General features: G+C 38.9%; 1 protein-coding gene and 1 non-coding gene across 12 annotated transcripts in view; one reads left to right on the top strand and one right to left on the bottom strand.

The window, feature by feature from the left end:
• The window catches only part of ABI1 (abl interactor 1), a 102,661-nt gene that overhangs the window by 12,309 nt on the left and 70,713 nt on the right, over nt 1-19,639 (top strand). The window lies entirely within an intron of this gene.
• Nucleotides 6,971-7,077, bottom strand: LOC115305793. The gene has a single exon (XR_003914992.1). It is a non-coding gene; the product is annotated as a U6 spliceosomal RNA (small nuclear RNA).

The raw sequence follows: 19,639 nt of genomic DNA, 5'->3' as shown, positions 1-19,639 counted from the left end.
AAAACTAGTTCCTCTCAGTCTGTATACTATCATTTGTCAGGTCTTGTAGTTCAGAAAAAATTACTATATTTATTAATTTTCTCTTCACTTGATGAAAATCTTTTGCATACCTACCATGTGCCAGGCATACTCCGAGGTCTCAAGAGATATTATCAGAAGGCAAGTTACCTACCCTTAAGAAGTTTTCATTATAGAGATGAGGAGACAGACAGTAAACACCAAAAAATAAGACTGTTTCAGAAAGCAAAGGGTGTTGTTTGAAAATTAAATGGGAAAACAAAGTTTTCAGAGGACCTGAATAGCTATTTTCCTAAAGAAGGCATAGAGATGGCCAATTGACACATGAAAAGATGATCAATATTACTAATCATCAGGGAAATGCAAATCAAAACTGCAGTGAGCTATCACCTTAAACCTGTCAGAATGGTTTAAGTCACAAAAGACAAGAAATAACAAATGCTGGTGAGGATATGGAGAAAAAGGAACCCTGTGCACTGTTGGTGGGAATGTACATTGGTACAACCATCGTGGAAAATAGTTATGGATGTTCCTCAAAAAATTTAAAATAGAAATGCCAGGTAATCCAATAATTGTATTACCGGGTATTTACCCAAAGAAAATGATAACACTAATTTGAAATGATATATATACGCCTGTGTTTATTGCAACAGTATTTGCAATAACCAAAATCCAGAAGCAATTTCAGTGTTCATTGACAGACATATGCGTAAGGAAGATGTGGTATATATGTACAATGGAGTATTACTCAGCCATGAAAAGGGGTGCGAATTTGCCATTTGTGGCAATGTGGATGGACCTAGAGGGTGTGATGCTAAGTGAAAACAATTTGGACCAAGAAAGACAAATACCATAAGATTTAGCTCATATGTGGAATACTAAAAAAGTAAAACAAATGAATAAACAAAAAGCGACATCAGACTTATGAACACATGAAACAAACTGATGGTTGTCAGAGGGAAGAGGAGGGATGGGCAAAATGGATGAAAGCGAGTGGGAGAGATAGACTTCCAGTTATGGGATTAATAAGTCATGGGAATAAAAGGCACAGCATAGGGAATGGAGTCAATGAAACTGTAATAGTGTGACAGACGGTATCTACACTGTACTGTGGTGAATATTGCTTGATGTATATAGACTTCTCTTGATTCACTGTGTTGTACACCTGAAATTAACACCGCATGTCAACTATGCTCAAAAAAAAGTTAAATGCAACAAAGCAAATAAACCCAATATTACTCTGACTTGGCTAGAAAAAGAAAAAGACAAATGGGGTGACAAGATACAAAAATTTGAATTGAGAAGAAGGACTTTAGGGAAGTTAGGAAGTGGTACTCTGTGAGGGTGATATTAGAGCTGAGACCTAGAGAGTAGATACAGTATCTTCCATGTGAAGAGCTGAGGAAAAGGAAAGATGGGAAAAATCTTTCTAAGGGTAATGTGACTAGAGGGTAGTTAGGAAGAGGGAAACTGGTAAAAGAAAGGTAAGAGAGATTGTCAGGGCATAGGATGATCTTGAAAAGAGGTTTGGTTTTATTCTAAGTGATGAGTTATCATTAGAGTACCTGATTTACTATTTAAAAAAAAAATATGTATTTTTGAGAAAGCTCGAGCAGGGAAGGGGCAGAGAGAGAGAGGGGGACCGAGTATCTGAAGCAGGATCTGAAGCATCACACAGTTGATGCAGGGCTCACCTCGTGAACTGTGAAATCATGACCTGAGCCAAAGTTGGATGCTTAACCAACGGAGTCATCCAGCACCCCTTGATTTACTTTGTAAATGAATCATTCAGGCCACTGAGTGTAAAACATATGGAAGGGAATGCAAAAGCAGAATCAGCTAGCAGGGAGGGTCTTGTAGTCCAGGCAGGAAATGAGAATTGCTTGTACTTTAGTGGTGTAGTGGAAAATTGAGGGGTGAACTTGGATATATTAAAATTTTTTAAATGTTTATTTATTTTGAGAGAGAGAGAGAGAAAGATCGATCAAGCAGAGAAGGGGCAGAGAGAGAGGGAGAGGGAAACCCCGAAGCAGTAGCTCGATGCGGGGCTCAGACTCAGAACCGTTGACATCATGACCTGAGCTGAAATTGAGAGTTAGAAGCTTAACCAATTGAACCACCCAGGTGCCCTAAAGAGCTTGAATATTTTTAAGGCAGAGCTGAACAGGACTTACTGGTGGATTGAATGTAGGGTATGAAGGAAAGAGGAATCCGGGGCACCTGGGTGGCTCAGTCAGTTAAGTGTCTGACTTCGGCTCTGTTCACGATCTCATGGTTTTTGGGTTCGAGCCCTGCATTGGATTCTGTGCTGAATGCTTGCCCAGAGCCTGGAACCTGCTTCACATTCTGTGTCTCCTCGTCTCTCTGCCCCTCCCCCACTCAGGCTCTGTCTCACTCATATATTAATAAATGTAATAAAAAAAAGAAGAAAGGAATCTAAGGATGACTCCTAGTCAAATATTTTTTCTAAGTATGCCAGTAGATCATAGTACATGTGTGGGTGTATATCAGGAATGCTGGTTGTTAAGTATGAGATAGCAATTAGACAACCAAATAGGCCAGATGGTCATTCTGGAGCTTAGGAAAGAAAGTTTGGAGATCAACATTTAAGAGTCATCACAGAATAGATTAGCACTGTCTCACAGAAATATAATGTGAGGAACATACCTAATTAAAAATTTTTCTAATAGCCACATTAGAAACACTCTGAAGAAACAGTTTGAAATTAATAACCCAGCACATCCAAAATACAATTATTATAATAAAGAGCCAGCGTAGTTAAAGGGATATTTTACTTTTTTTTTTTTTTTTTTGTGCTCAGTCTTTGGAATCTGATACATTTTATACTTAACAGCACATGTTGGTTGGGACATGGATAGTGAAAAATGGGGGATTAATGGGTGGGAAATCCTCTGGTGTGAAAGCATAGTTGAAGTTGAGGTCCTAGAGTAAGTAAATTGAAGAGATGGAAGTTGTGTGTTTCGAATGTGGGATTTTTGAAATTGGTGTAATTACTAGTGATGACCATGGGAGGTTTGACTGTGATAAAGAAAAAAATGGAAGAAAAAGTTGTTTCAGTTCAGGAGGTCAAGTGAGAGGCTGAAAATTTTGTAATATGTTGGAATATTTATTAAATAGGAAGTTGTTCAAATTACATGATTTTTATGCAGCAGTGTGAAATACTAATTTTAAAATGATAAAAAGATGCCCACACCTAGCTTGGTGTGTCAAAGAAATAATGTTAGAGTTGAGATTCGAAGAGTGATTATATGTCAGGCAAAAACTGTTGAGGGAAGGAAAAACAATGTGCTTACCAGAGGGAACAAATATACATATATATATATATGCCAAAAGGTGAGCGAGAGCAGAGTGATTTTGAACAAGATACAGACCTGTGTGTGCTTTAGAGTGTGTATAGTGAGCAGAGAGTTGGTCTTTTTTATGAGGCTGATGAGAAGATACTGAAAGTTTTAAGCAATGAGATGACGTTATCATTTTTACTTTTAAAAAAGATTACTCATGTTAAGAGTGGAGATCAGATTGGGAGGAGGCTTGTGTATGGATTGGAAGGAGCCCAAGAAGAGATTGGGGAGGGGGGGGAGGCTAGTTTAGAGTTGATGGTAGCAAATGGTAGTGAAGTATCTAAAATCTCTGGTGCCTGGAATCAGTGTGGTAGCCTGTGACTACTTATTATTTTTTTTTCTAGAAAAAGGAGTGTTTGAGGCTAAAGGGATGTTCTAGAAGTAGTTCATAAATAGTTGCTTGATATTCAACAAATATTTACTGTCTTTATGAAAGGCTATGGTAAGTACTGTGATGTGATGTTTGTGATGTCTATTATATGTGATATATATATGTTAAATAGGAGATTAAACAGATTAAATAGAATTCTTAAATTTAGGGAGGAGAAAATTGATCTTTAGTACTTCCATTTAAGTAAGGAAATATTCTGTATGGAATAAAATGTTATTTTCGAAAGGTTTTCAATTTTATTTTTGGCAATCACTAGAATTTTGCTTGTGGAAAGAAAAAATGTCAGGCAGTATTGTTTTGTTTTTGGCTTCTAAATTTTTTTTTTAAAGAGCATCTAGATATTGAATGCATTCCTATAAAAGATGCAAATAATACTATTGTATTAAAGACAAAACCTAAAATTCTCCTTTCTTCTACCCATGTTCCTATTCAAATTGTTGTCAAGTTTGTTTTGTATCCTTCCACTTTTTACTCGAAGAATGAGGTAATTTAGGAAGATGCATCTGGCATTGTTGCAGGATGGGTTAGTGAAGAGACAGACTGAAGGCCACATGACTAGTTAGAGGATTTGTATTTGTCCAGATGCAAAGAATATTTCTGGAATTGATAGAGTTGTATATACAAGATTGAAAAGGAAGAAATAAATGCAAGCATCAGGAAGTCTTGGTGAAGGAGAGAGATGGGTAGATAGGAAAAGGGAGAAAGAACTCAAAGACAACTGATTTTACCTGTAGCAGTTCTCCTCTAGCATAAAGCTAATACGCCTACAGGAGGCAATTTGCAGTCACAGAAGTGAATCTATAGACCTTCTCTTTTCAGCTGTTAGTACACAGTTGGTTCCGACACTTCCCAGGTTGTACTCCTCCACAGTTAAATTGATTGACAGAGCAGTGGGTTGGAGAATAAGGCTTGACTGTTAGCTGGCTGTGTGGGCAGAAGCTAGGAGAGGGAAGAAAGAGAGGAAAAGGACTCCAAGGTCTCTGGCTCTATAGGATGATAGCAGGAGGTTGTAATGCAGGTTTCTCCTAATGTTAATTTTGATGTTCTGTTCTAATCTTCTGTAATATAGATGTTGACAGTTTTAGACACTTAGGACCTTTTTATAAATACTTTCAAAACATGTGTGACTTTTATGTAGATTGAGAATTGTCCCTTTAAAAAAAAAAACTTTGAGAGAGACTTCTGAAGAACAGTGCAGTGTTGTAGGGGTTATAGGGAAGACTTCTCATAAAGACTAAGTTTAACTGAGTAAAGAGTTAAGGGGCAGGGGAGGTTGGGAGGCAAGGGAGGTAGGCAGTAGGAACGGCGTGTGTTACCAAGGCATATTTGGGAGAGCTACATGTAGTTTGCTTTTGACGGTGTCAGATGTAGGGGAGGGTAGTTGAGATGAGATCTCAGTCAAAAACCAGCCAGACCACTGTCATTAAACTGTAGGTAATCAGTGCAGTGTTTCCCACATTTGAAAACAAACTGTATTTAAAATTTTTTTTTAATGCTTTTTATTTATTTTTGAGAGACAGAGAGAGACAGTGCGAGCAGGGGAGGGGCAGAGAAAGAGGGAGATACAGAATCCGAAACAGGCTCCAGGCTCTGAGCTAGCTGTCAGCACAGAGCCCTACGCGGGGCTCGAACCCACCCACGAACCGTGAGATCTGACCTGAGCTGAAGCTGGACACTTAACCGACTGAGCCACCCAGGCGCCCCGAAAACAAACTGTATTTTAAATTTAATACTGATAAGATGAAATTGTGCTTTTGTTATGTCCCAATACGTATTCTGTTACTTTGTCTAGACACCTTTGACATAGTCATCAGAAACCAATGAATATGCAGCAGAGTTAATTTATAGGTCTAAATGAATCATTTTTGTATGAACTGTTTGCATTAGTGGATTTGTTATATTAGTGTTTATTAATATCTGTGGAATATAGAGCCATTTATCTCCAATTCAGTTGTGCATTTCTTCCACTCATCCTTGTTCCTCACTTCCCCCCCACCCAAAACAAACCAAAAAATTAAAAAAAAAAAAAGGAAGAAACGCTGCATGGTGCTATCTGTATGAAAATCCTGGGTTTTTGTTTCGTTTTGCTTTGATTTTTAAAAAATTTTTATTTTTTTAATGTTTGTTTATTTTTTGGGTGGGGGGGAGGGCAGAGAGGGAGATGAGAATCTGAAATAGGGTCTAGGCTCTGAGCTGTCAAGCCCAGAGCTTGATGCAGGGCTTGAACTTGGGACCGGCAAGATCATGACCTGAGCTGAAGTCGGATGCTTAACCAACTGAGCCACCCAGGTGCCCCTCCTTTGATTTTTAAAAAATGTTTATTTATTTTGAGAGAGAGAGCACACATAGGGGAGGGACAGAGAAAGAGGGAGAGAAAAATCCAGGCGGGCTCCGTGCTGCCAGTGCAGAGCCTTACATGGGCCTCGATTCTATGAACCATGACCTCAGCCGAAATCGAGTGGTACTCTTCAACCAACTGAGCCATCCAGGCGCCTCCACTTGATTTGGAGTGAAGAGGTGAGATGGTTTAAGGTGAGAGGAGGAATAAATATTTACATCACTGAGAAGAATTGAAATAAAACATTACTTTTACAGTTAGAAGTCCTAGAAAAAAATTTGCTTTCCACCAAGATGTTTTGACTTTGTGAATACTATAAATCATATAATGATCTTGTTTTTTTTTTTTTTTTTTTAATCTTTGTGGTTTCATGGAGATCAGAGCCAAACTATGGCTCCAGTTAATTAGTACTGTGTGGTGTCTGATCTGTGTATTAACATCCTGCCTTAATATTAATGGATATCCTGACTTTTATCTCATATATTTTGCTGTTTTATACACACTTTTTGTACTGATACAGTTATTGCTAATGACCTTATCCCAGACCAATGAAATTATACTCTTTTTTTGAATTTAAATGCATTTTATTTATTTATTTATTTTTAAATTTTTTAATGTTTTATTTATTTTTAATACAGAGAGAGAGCATGAGAGGGGGAGGGGCAGAGAGAGAAGGAGACACAGAACTGGAAGCAGGCTCCAGGCTCTGAGCTAGCTGTTAGCACAGAGCCTGACGCGGGGCTCGAACCCACGAACGTGAGATCTGACCTGAGCCGAAGTCGGAGGCTTAACCGACTGAGCCACCCAGGCGCCCCAAATGCATTTTATTTTTAAACAAACTACATGACATGTTTCCTTAGAAAAAAATACGATTGCTTCACAAATTTGCGCATCATCCTTGTGCAGGGGCCATGCTAATCTTCTCTGTATTGGTCCTATTTCAGTATATGTGCTGTTGAAGCAAGCATGAAATTATAATCTTTTAGGGGGAAATGAGGGTTAGATCAAGTCCAGGCCTCAGGATTTAAAAAAAAAAAAAAAAAAAAAGTCTCACCGAGAGGTGTTGATATCCCCCTAGGGTTGAGAATCGCTCATTCTGGAGCAGGATGTTTTCAGCAAAGGGCCACATAGTAATGATTTTAGACATTGCAAGCTGTATGATCTGTCATAACTATTCAACTCTGCATTTGTGATAAAGTTGTATATGATACGTAAACTAATAGATATGACGGTGTTCTAATAAAACTTTGTTTACAAAAACAGGAGCAAGTATCTATTTATTAAAAAAATTTTTTTTAGTTAATGTATTTATTTTGAGAGAGAGTGAGCAGGGGAGGGACAGAAAGAGAGGGAGAGAGAGAATCCCAAGCAGGCTCCACACTGTCAGCACAGAGCCTTATGTGGAGCTTGAACTCACAAACTATGATATCATGACCTGAGCCCCAACCAAAAGTTGGACACTTAAATGACTGAGCCACCCAGGTGCCTCCAGGATCAAGTTTTTAGCCTGAGGGTCATAGTTTGTAGATCCCTATTCTACAGCCTGAACTTAGTTAAACTGTTTGAAGAAACATACTGACCGATATGGACTCCTTCCTCCCTCCCTCCCTTCCTTCCATCCTTTCTTCCTTCTGACTTCTTTAGAGTAGTTTTAAGTTCATAGTAAAACTGAGTGGAAGGTACAGAGATTTCCCATATACTTTCCACCCCTACACATGCATAACCTCCTGCATTATTAACATCCCTCACCAGGATGGTTTGCTTGTTACAGTTAATGAACCTACATTGACTCGTCATTATCACCCAGAGTCTTTAATTTACTAATTTCCATAGTTTACTGTTAACTCTTGGTGTTGTACTTTCTCTGGGTTTTGACAAATACATAATGACAGCTGTCCACCATTCTAGTATCATACACAGTAGTTGCACTGCCCTAAAAGTCCTCTGTGCTTCACTTACTCATCCTCTATTCTAACCCCATGCAGTTAGTGATCTTTTTACTGCCTCCATAGGTCTGCTTTTTCAAGAATATCATATAGTAGTTAGAATCATATGGTATATAGCCTTTTCAGATTAGCTTCTTTCACACAGTAATATGCATTTAAGGTTTCTCTGTGCCCTTTCCTATCTTGATAGCTTATTTGTTTTTAGCACTGAATAATAGTGCATTGTTTGCATGTACTACTTTATTTATCCATTCACCCACTGAAGGACGTCTTGGTTTTGAAAGTTATGAGTAACAGCTGCTATAAACAGTTTTGTGCAGGTTTTTATGTGCACCTAAGTTTTTAGTTCCAAGTGGCTGTGCTGTACCATTTTGCATTCCCACCATCAATGAATGAAAGTTCTAGTTGCTCCATATCTTTATCAGCATTTGATGTTATCAGTGTTCTGGATTTTGGCCATTTTAGTATGTAGTGGTAGCTTGTTTGAATTTGCGTTCGGCATGACATATGATGGGGAGTGTATTTTCATACACTTATTATCTGTGTATTTTCTTTGATGAGGTGTCTGAAAGGTCTTTGACCCATTTTTAATTGGATTGTTTTCTTAGTGTTGAATTTTAGGAGTTCTTTGTATTTTTTGGATGATAATTATTATCAAGTGTGTTTTGCAAATATTTTCTTCCATTCTGCGTCTTGTCTTTTCCTTCTCTTGACAGTGTCTTTTGTGGGTAGAAATATTTAATTTAATTTTTAAGAAAATTTTAATTTAATTTTATTATCTTTTAAAGGATTTTTAAAAAATGTTTAATGTTTTATTATTTATTTTTGAGAGAGAGAGGCAGAGCATGAGTGGGGGAGAGACAGAGAGAGAGGGAGACACAAGCTGAAGCAGCACCAGGCTCTGAGCTGTCCGCACAGAGCCTGATGTGGGTCTCCAACTCACGAACTGCAAGATCATGACCTGAGCTGAAGTTGGATGCTTAACCAACTGAGCCACCCAGGCACTGCAAGAAAATTTTAATTTTAATGAAGTCTAACTTATTAATTTTTTAATAGATTATGTCATTATTGTTGTATCTAAAAAGTCATTGCTGTTAAGCTCCAGGGTGGCTAGGTTGATTAAGCATCTGACTCTTGGTTTCAGCTCAGGTTATGAGATCAGGCCCTTCTTGGGGCTTTGTGCTGAGAGCACAGCATGGAGCCTGCTTGGGTTTCTCTCCCTCCCTCCCTCTCTCTCTCTCTCTCTCTCTCTCTCTCTCTCAAAATAAATAAATAAATAAATAAATAAATAAAAAAAACTTGAAAGAAAAAGTTACCTCCAAACCCGAGGTCATTTAGATTTCCTTCTCTGTTATCTTCTAGGAGCTTTATAGTTTTGGATTTTACATTTAAGTAGGACTGTAAATTTATTTTTATGTTTATTAATTTTTGAGAGAGAACAAGTGAGTGGGAAAGGGGCAGTGGGGACAGAGTCCAAAGTGGGCTCACGCTGTTAGCACAGAGCCCTGCGCGGAGCTTAAATCTGCGAACTGTGAGATCATGACCCAAGCTGAAGTTGGATGCTTAATCGGCTGAGCCACTCAGGCGCCCCAGGACTGTGATAAATTGTTGTGAAGGATATCAGGTCTTTGTTTAGATTCATTTTTTTTGCATATGGATATCCATGTGTTCCAGCACCTTTTTTTTTTTTTAATGTTTTTTATTTCTTTTTGAGAGAGAGAGAGAGAGACCGTGAGAGCAGGCGAGGGTCAGAGAGAGAGGGAGACACAGAATCAGAAGACAGGCTCCAGGCTCTGAAGTTGCTCTTAGCACAGAGCTTGACACAGGGATTGAACCCACGAACCGTGAGATCTTGACCTGAGCTGAAGCTGGATGCTCAACCGACTGAGCCACCCAGGCGCCCCATGCAGTACCATTTTTTGAAAAGATTTTCTTGCTCCATTGTGTTGTCTTTGCTCCCTTATCAAAGATCAATTAACTGTATTTATGTGGATCTATTTCTGGACTCTCTGTTCTTTTGTATTTATGTTCTTCTGCCAGTATCACACTGTTCTGATTACTGTGGCTTTATAGTAAGTCTTGAATTGGGTAGTGTCAGTTCTCCAACTTTGTTCTCAAAATACGTATTGCCTATTTTGAGTCTTTGTCTCTTCCATCTAAATTTTCTTTATTAAAATTTTTCTAGGTTCATTGAGATTTAATTGACATGCAACATTGTGTAAATTTGAGGCGTACAATGTGATGAGTTTATACATGTGTACATGACAAACTGATGACCGTAATAGAGTTAGTTAACACCTCCATCATCTCACATATTTACTACTTTGTTTTGTGGTAAGAGCCTTTATGACCTACTCCTAGCACTTTTTCAGATATATAGTACGGTATTGTTAATCACTGTTTTTACCATGCTGTACCTTAGATTCCCAGGACTTAACTCATCTCATAACTGGAAGTTTGTACCTTTCATCAACATCTCCCCATTTCTCCCACACCACCCTTAGCAACCGCCATAAACTCTCTGTTTTTATGAGTTTTGGCTTTTTTTTTTTAATTCCACTTTGTCACAAATGGCAGGATTCCCTATTTTTCATGGCTGGAAATATTTCTGTGTGGGTGTTTGTATGTGCCACATCTCTATTCATCTGTAGATGGACACTTTAGTTTGTTTCCATATCCTGGCTATTAGGTATAATGCTGTAGTGAACATAGGAGTGCAGGTATCTAAGCAAGATACCTGGTTTCATTTCCTTTGGAAATATACCTAACAATGGGATTTCTGGATCATATAGTAGTTCTGTTTTTATTTTATTTTTTTTTTCAGGAAACTCCATACTGTTTTCCATGTGACTGCACCAGTTTACATCCTACCAACTAGGCACAAGGTTTCCCTTTCCTCCACATCCTTACCAACACTTGTTATATCTTTTCTTTTTGATGATAGCCATTCTGACAGATGTGAAGTGATATCTCATTATAGGTTTGATTTGCATTTTTATTTTTTAAGGTATTTCCTACATTTTTTGTTCTTTAAAAAATTAAAAAAAATTTTTTATGTTTATTTATTATTGAGACAGACACAGAGCATGAGTGGGGGAGGGGCAGAGAGCGAGGGAGACACAGAATCTGAAGTAGGCTCCAGGCTCCGAACTGTCAGCACAGAGCCCGACGTGGGGCATGAACCCACGAACCGTCAGATTGTGATGTGAGCTGAATTGGACACTTAACCGACTGAGCCACCCAGGCGCCCCCCCTTTAAAAAAAAATAAATTTATTAATTTATTTTAAGTAAACTCTATGCCCGGTGTGGGGCTTGAACTCACGACCAATAAAATACTACAAATAAACTCTGAAATCAAGAGTCTCATGCTCTTCTGACTGAGCTAGTCAGGTATCTCTGACTTGGATTTTTCTGGTGATTAGTGATGTTGAACATCTTTTCATGTACCTGTTGGCCATTTGTATGTCTTCTTTGGGAAACTCTTCAGGTGTATTTATTATTCATATTATTCATTGATTTGCTTTCATGGCTTGCTTGCTGTTGTAGGAGTTCCTTATATATATGTATTAAAATTTTTTTCTTAATGTTTGTTTATTTTTGAGAGAGAGAATGAGCATAAATGGGAGTGGTGGAGAAAGAGAGCTAGAATCTAAATCTGAGCTATCAGCACAGAGCCCGAGCGGGGGTTCAAGATCATGACTTGAGCCAAAGCCCGGTGCTTAACTGACTGAGCCACCCAGGCGCACCAAGGGTCTCTTGATTTTGGCTCAAGTCAGATCTCATAATTTGTGTGTTCAAGGCCCACATTTGGCTCTGTGCTGACAGTGTGGAGCCTTCTTCTCCCTCTCTCTCTCTGCTCTTTTCCCACCTGCATGTGCTCTCTTTCTGAAAATAAATAAGTAAACTTAATTTTTTAAAATCTCCTTCTGTCCCTCTCTTATGCTCACGTGTGGTCTCTCAAAATTAAGAAAAAAAAAACAAAACCAAAACAACTTTTCTGCCTTCCTAATTAGGCCATCTTGTCTTGTAGATTCCAATAGTCACAAATTGTTTTTTTTTATGCTATCCCAGAATTACATACATGGGCCTTTTCTCGTTCTACAGGGACTGACTGGATAATTTCAAAGTGTCTGTTTCCTCTTCACAGATCTTTCTTCTGATTGATCTATTCTTCTGTTGATCATCTCCATTGCATTTTCTATTTTACTCTTTGGCTCAGAATTTCTGTTTCTTTGTTATTATTTACTCTCCACTAAACTTCTCATTTTGTTTGTCTATTTATGCAATTTTGTTAAATTATCTTTGTTTTCTTTTAGTTCATTGAGCTTCCTGAAATGGCTATTTTGAATTCTTTTTTTTTTTTTTAAGTTTATTTACCTTGAGAATGAAAGAGAGCGCGCATGGGGTAGGGGGTTGGGCAGTTAGAGGGGGAGAGACAGAATCCCAAGCAGGCTCCTCACTGTCAATACAGAGCCCAGCGTGGGGCTCGAACCCATGAACTGCAAGATCATGGTCTGAGCTAAAGTTAAGAGTCAGATGCTTAACTTACTGAGCTACCCAGGTGCCTCTCTCTTGAATTCTTTATCTGGTAAATCATAGAACTTAATGTCTTTGGGTTTGTTTATTAGAAAATTATTGTGAGCCTTTGATGTATCTTTTCCTTGAATTCTTATGTTGTTGTCTTCACATTCAAATAGCAGTCTCCTCTCCTCTAGTCCTTAATGACTGACTTCAGGACAGAACTGTCTTCTGTCGGCTCTGTTAGGGATTTTGAGGCCTTCACCAGTCTTCTATGGCTATGTCTGCTCCAAATTTGCTTCTTTTTGTGGCAGAATTCTTAAGCTCTGTATTCGTTTTTGATTCTACAAAGTACCTACTTGGCTTTCCCATAGATGGTGCTTACATGCCCATGTTAATGATGTCTCTCAGGCCTGATGATTTGGGTTGACTTTCTGTGTGTGCTCACCAGTTATGAGGTGGAGGCGTGTGTGGGTCAGGCATGTGGGACACCCTGCCTGTGGGCCAGTTTGGGGAGGGTCCACAGGCAGTGTGTCCCTAGCAGGTCACAGGTGGGCCTTCTGTTCTGCGATCTGCCTGCTGGTCTGCTAGCTGCCCACTGCCCCCTAGTAATGCAGCTCACAGCTTAGTATGCTGGGTGGGGCTGGAAAGATGGGCTTCTCTGGCAGTGTCACACATCTGGGGAAGTCAGGTACTCCCTCACACAGTCTCAAGTTTACCTCAGAGGAGAAATCATGGGCTGAGAAGGGCTCTCTTGGCACTGAGCTGTGCTGGAGCTGTCTTGGAGAAAGGGTAACATGGGTAAATTCAAACTGTTCCTCTTCTTTCAGATTTTTTTTCCAGTTCCGTTCAGGAATTTAAAAAAAAATTTTTTTTAATGTTTTTTATTTATTTTTGAGAGAGAGAGAGAGAGAGAGAGAGAGAGAGAGAGAGACAGCTTGAGCAGGGGAGGGTCAGAAAGAGAGAGGGAGACAGAATCTGAAGACAGGTTCCAGGCTCTGAGCTAGCTGTCAGCACAGAGCCTGACGTGGGGCCCGAACCCACGAACCGACCGTGAGATCATGACCTAAGCCGAAGTTGGATGCCCAACTGACTGAGCCATCCAGGCACCCTGTGCAGGAACTTTTCTAACGGACTCCTGGACTTCCACAGAGGTTCTCTTAACTGTGAGTGAGTGTCTAAATTCGTGTTCTTCAGGGGCTCGTAGACTGCAGCTGTGAGAAGCTGGAGCGCTGGTTCATGGGCCACTTCAGGGTCCACATCCAGACCCCTTGTCTGTGTGTCTGTTACCTGATGCATGGGTGGATGAGAGCCCTTCCAGGTCTCTTGGCATCTGTGCTAGTGTCTGGACCAAAGCTAAATGGGGCTACAACCAAGTCAGTCCTCTGTTACGGAGCTGATTCTGAGTCAGTAGCCAAAACCACATTCAAGTCAGCTGCCTAGGTGCTGGCCTGTCTTCTTAGAACAGCTCTCCTCACTCTTGGACTGCACTAGGGTTTCACCATCTCTTCTCTGGATCTCTTAGCTCCCACAAAGGCACTTTTGTTGTAGATGGATGCCAGATTGTTGTGACTGAAAGTGGATTTGTTGGGGAATATCTTTTTTGGCTGTCTTGGTGATAGCACCTTTCCGTGTGAACTTTAGAGTCTGTCAGTATTCACAGAATAACTTGCTAAGATTTTGATTGGGATTGCATTGAATAGGTCAAGTTGGGAATAAGTGACATTTTAATAATGTTGAGTCTTCCTCTTCATCATCATGAAACGATCTCTTCATTTTTAGTTCTTTGATTCTTTTCATCAGAGTTTTATAGTTTTCTCCATATAGATCTTGTGCATATTTTCGTATTTTGTTACATAGCTTTCTTTTATTGCTGTTGTACCCCTTAATTGGCATTTTGATTTCTAATTGGTTAAATTATTTGGTTTGGATTCAGCATGTGGTAATTTATTAATAAAGTATTTCTTCCTGTTTTGCCTTTTTCTGATGTATGTGAATAGAACATCCCTCTGTTCATATCTCAAAATTTTTTGGAATAGCTACATGAATGATTCTACATCTGTTTTTTTGGCATGACTATAACTTATAAAATTCACTTTATTTTAGTAAAGATTTATTAATTGATTCTTATACTTTTATAGATGTCATACTTTTTTATTACAGATTAAGAAATCCCAGTAAATAAAGGTTGTTAGGCAGTATCCTACTGGTCCTGATTTTTGGTTTGGAAAATGTGGTTAATGAGTCACTAGGATGGAGACTTCTGCAGGCTAGTATAAGTGAGGAAATAGGCAGAGTCAGTGGTAGAACAAGGTACTTTTGTTATTTATAGAATCTTTTTTTTTTTTTTTAAAGCAGAAGTACTTTGTTATTCTCAAGTCAGTTAATTAAGGGTGGTACTGATTGTGACAGTATTAACCACCACTTTACCTAATAGTTTGTAAAACAATGCATTATAGTCCTTAAGTAATTTCCTAAAAGAATCACATTTATTTGAGCATGAATTAGAGATGTGAATTTGTTACTTTAGTGAGGAATAACTTACAAAAGTGTTAAATGTTTAATTTTTGTTTCTCTCATTTATGAACTTCTATACACAGCAGTGTTTTGTAGATTAAAAATATTCTCAGCTACTCTGAGAAACTCAGTTTTCTCACTCTCTTTCAGTTAATTAGAATGCATTTGGTATATAGATTAGTTAATGATGACTTGGACTGGTTCATATTAGGGGAACTACTTTAGTAGTTTCACTCTGACACATTAGAGTTGTGTTTTCTTCACTCTTAGAATTACAGACTGGGAGGCAGTGTGGTATAGTGGAAGACCATGGCTTTTGGAGACTGTTCCTTCGTAGCAGTGGTACTTTGGGCAGATTACTTAACATCACTAAGTTTCTTTTTCCTCATTGTAAGTTTTTGTAAGTGGGATATATTACATAAAGGTGCCTTTCTTGTGTATGGTACAGAGTATGTACTACAGTAGAATTCCTGTCTCCATTCTTGTCTTCTCTTCATTTTCCCAGTCTACTTTATAAAATTGCAGCTGAAGTCCTCTTTCTAAAACGAAAAACTAGTTCATGCCTTTTCTTGAAAATCCTTGAGTGAATCCCCTTAGCCTCACGGTGAATTCCAAATTCCTCAAGGGCCGTAGGTTTTCTCTAGTCTTGTGGTGTATTTCCCCCACTGGGCTTGCTGACTAATGAAGCTTGCTCACCTCCAAGCTGATGTTCTTGTTGCTCATTACATTCGTGCTTTGAACTCTTTTGCTACTTGCCCTTCCTCTTTCTGACCCTGAAGCTGCTTCAGTTCAGAATATTAGGTTAAATAAAACTTCAGTCCCTTAAGTACATATGACAAGGGAGAGCTGTGTAAAGACCACTGGACTAAGATGCAGACCTGGGTTCTAGTCCTAGCTCCACCATTTACTAGTTAGAGGATCTTTGGACAGATTAGTATCTCTGAGCTTTATATAGTGTCCTTATCTTTGAAACCAGGGAGTCTGCTTAGTTCAGTGTGGACGTGCTTTGGAACATAAATATATAGCTGTTAATAGTATTATTATCAAGAGTATATTTTGGGAGCTCCTGGGGTGGCTTAGTTGGTTAAGTGTCCAACTCTTGATTTTGGCTTGGGTCCTGATTTCACGGTTCATGGCTTCGAGTCCAGCATCTGACTCTGTGCTGATAGTGTGGAGCCTGCTTGCGATTGCCTCTCTACCTCTCCCCAGCTTTTGCATGCGCTGTCTCCTTCTCTTTCTTTCCCTCTCAAGATAAATACACTTTCAAGTATATTCTGGGTATTTGTGAGATTGCTCTGTTTTCTGATGTTTGAGGAATTGGATTATGGCCCCTCGCCCGAAATTTATATGTTGAAGTCCCAACCCTCACCCCACCTTGTGACTGTATTAGAGATAGGGCCTTCAAGGAGTTTATTAAGATTAAGTGAGATTGTAGGGGGTAGCTCTGATAGACCTGGGATCCTTTTAAAAGAGGAAGAGACACCAGAGATCAGCCTCTCTTTACCATGTGAGGACATAATGGAAAGTTGGTCCTCTGTAAGCCAGGAAGAGTCTTCTCACCAGAAACAGAATGCTGATCTTGGATTTTCTAGCCTCTAGAGCTGTTAGAAAATAAATTTCTGTTGTTGAAGCCAGTCAACATTTTGTTAAGGCAGCCTGAGCAGACTAATACACAGTAAAATATAATTGCCTTGTGGGAAGGGCAAACTAGACTGACTCCTCAGATAACATTTAATGAGTAACATAATCAGCCATAAATTAATGGACTGGTTTATAAAATGGCTTTGGTAATTTTGGAGTTACCCTAATAGATTTTTGTCTATGTGACTAGGAATTTTAGTTTAAGTTGTTACTTTCAAGTATAACCAAGACCTGTTTTTGGAAACTCACTCTGCCCCTCTCCCAGATAAAAATTAAATCTTTAAGGAGGCATTTGGCTGTAGGTAATGAACAACTCAGGCTTAAACAATGTGGAACATTTATTATTTTATATCACAGGAAATTCCAAGGTAGGATTGTCCCAAGGTTGGTTAATTCTTTAGCTTAGTATTATCAAGGATTCGAGTTCTTTCTGTTCTCCTATTTGGTGGGGGTGGTAGCCAGGTATTAGTAGCATTTCTTTTAGTTTCCTGCTGTTTGCAAGCTGGTTGCAGTAAAAATGTTACATGGTAATTATAGAACATTTGGAAATTCCAGAAAAGGATAAAGATGAAAACACAAATCATTTATAATCCATCTGTTAACATGGTAATGTATCTCTTCTCAGTATCTGGTGAGTTAGTTTGCATAGGTATTTAATTATACTACACAAAATTAGGTCACAGTATATACAAAGATATATATTCTGGGTTTTTTCCCCATTAAGATTACATATGGAGAATTCTTTAAGAATAAATAAAATATCTTTCTGATTACTGAAGTATGATCATTGAAAAAATTGGATAGAGAAAAAATACAAAGAATATTAGAAATCACCCATATTTCCTTACTCAGAGATAACTCTAATATATTGGTATATTAATATATTGGATTGGATTGGATTAATATATTGGATTGGATATATTTTTATCTATAAATGTACATATTTCTCTTAAGAAAACATAATCATTTGTAACCTGCTTTTTACTGAATATATACCTTTTCTTATGGTTCATACCCCAGCATCTTTGCTTCTTCACTCTTTTTTTTTTTTTTTAATTTATTTTTGATACAGAGAGAGACAGAGCATGAAAGGGGGAGGGTCAGAGAGAGGGAGATACAGAATCGGAAGCAGGCTCCAGGTTCTGAGCTAGCCGTCAGCACAGAGCCCGACGCGGGGTTCGAACTCACGAACGTGAGATCAGACCTGAGCCGAAGCCGGAGGCTTAACCAGACTGAGCCACCCAGGCGCCCCTTTCTTCTTCACTCTTAACTCATTATCTGTGGTCTCATGAGGAGTTTCAGTTGACTGAAGAAGAAAAATCTTAGGCTGTGTTTACAGATATGCTGGTACCATCTGAAGATGGATATTTATAACACTGTAGCCACACTCGGGTGACCCAGAAGGGCAGTGGTGAAGGGAAATTCTCCTGATGAGTGGAATTTTGAGCAATGCACCTACTTATTTATTTTGCCTGGAAAGAGATGGTTAGAGATGTAGATCCATTCTGACTCATGGCAGTAGCAATTGTTGGGCTTATTCATTATGGACCTGGAAAGAACATAATTGGAAATATGGGGAATAGATATGCTTCTGAATGGATATCAGGTGATATTTGTATTCATTGTGAATGCCCATCAAGGAGTAACCTCAACAGAAGAATCTCCATAATCAAGTGGACAAGGTATAACCTTTGGATTCTAGTCTCTTTCCCCAGCCGTCTTTATCCTTGCTCAGTGGGCTCATGAAAATGATGTCAGGTGGCAGGCTGGAGGTTGTATGTAGGCTTAGTAATATGGACTTCCATTCACCAAGACCAGCCTGGCTACCACTGCTGCTGAATGACCACCTTGCCAGTTGGAGAGAGCGGACACTGAATCCTTGAGATAGCACCATTCCTCAGGTATTTCATATCACTTATTTTTGACCAGTCAACTCATTTTACAGCAGGTGAAATGTGGCCTTGGGCTCATGCTCATGGAATTCCTGATCTTACCATGTTCTCCACTACTCTGAAGCAGCTGAATTGATAGGACAGTGGAATGTTCTTTGAAAACTCACTTCACCAGCTGGTGGCAGTTCTTTGCAGTGCTGTGATAATGTTTTCTAAGATGTGGTTCCAGTCTGTGAATCAGCCACCAGTGTGTGGTGGTATTTCTTTGGTAGCTAGCATTCATACTTAGGGACTCAAGAGGTTGACATAGAGTGAATGAACTCCTCTCACTATTACTCCGAGCAAAATTTTTGCTTCCTTTCTCACAACTCTGGAGTATACTAGTTTAGAGTTCTTATTCCCAAAGAGAGGAATGCTTTTACTGGGAAAAGCAGTATTGGTCCTATTGAACTGGAAGTTGAACACCTGACCTTTCTCATGCCAGTGAATTGATAGGCAAAGCAAAAGATTACTGGATTGGTTAGGGTGATCGAGCCTGACTCCCGAGTGGAAATTGGGTTGCTGCTATGCAGTGAGGGTGAAGAGGAGTATGTGTGGAATGCAGGAGAACATCTGGAGTGCTTCTTAGTACTTCCATGACCGATGATAAAAGTTAACAATATGAAAACAGTCCAGTACAGACAGGGCTGCTAATGGCAGTGGTTAGAGTCAGCATACCAGCCAAGGAATAACAAGCAGATGAGATGATTGCTGAGGGCAAATGGAATATGTAGTAGACAATAGAAGAAAATTATAAATGCCCGTATGACCTCATGACCAGTTATAGAATGAAAACTCTAGTATTTATGAATATTTGTTCTGTACCTTAATATTTGTATGTGTATAGTCAATACTTTTTCTCCTCTGTCCCCAATTGTCCTGTATTTAACTTAAGATGTGTTAACCTAAGTTAATACTAGGTAATAGTTAGTTAATACTGTAAGACCCTCCTTGGAGCCTCTTTGGAAAATACCAA

This window comes from Suricata suricatta, chromosome 10, assembly GCF_006229205.1.
Source record: "Suricata suricatta isolate VVHF042 chromosome 10, meerkat_22Aug2017_6uvM2_HiC, whole genome shotgun sequence".
NCBI lineage: Eukaryota > Metazoa > Chordata > Mammalia > Carnivora > Herpestidae > Suricata > Suricata suricatta.
Note: the sequence above shows the minus strand (reverse complement) of the source record. Positions and strands in the feature narration are given on the sequence as shown.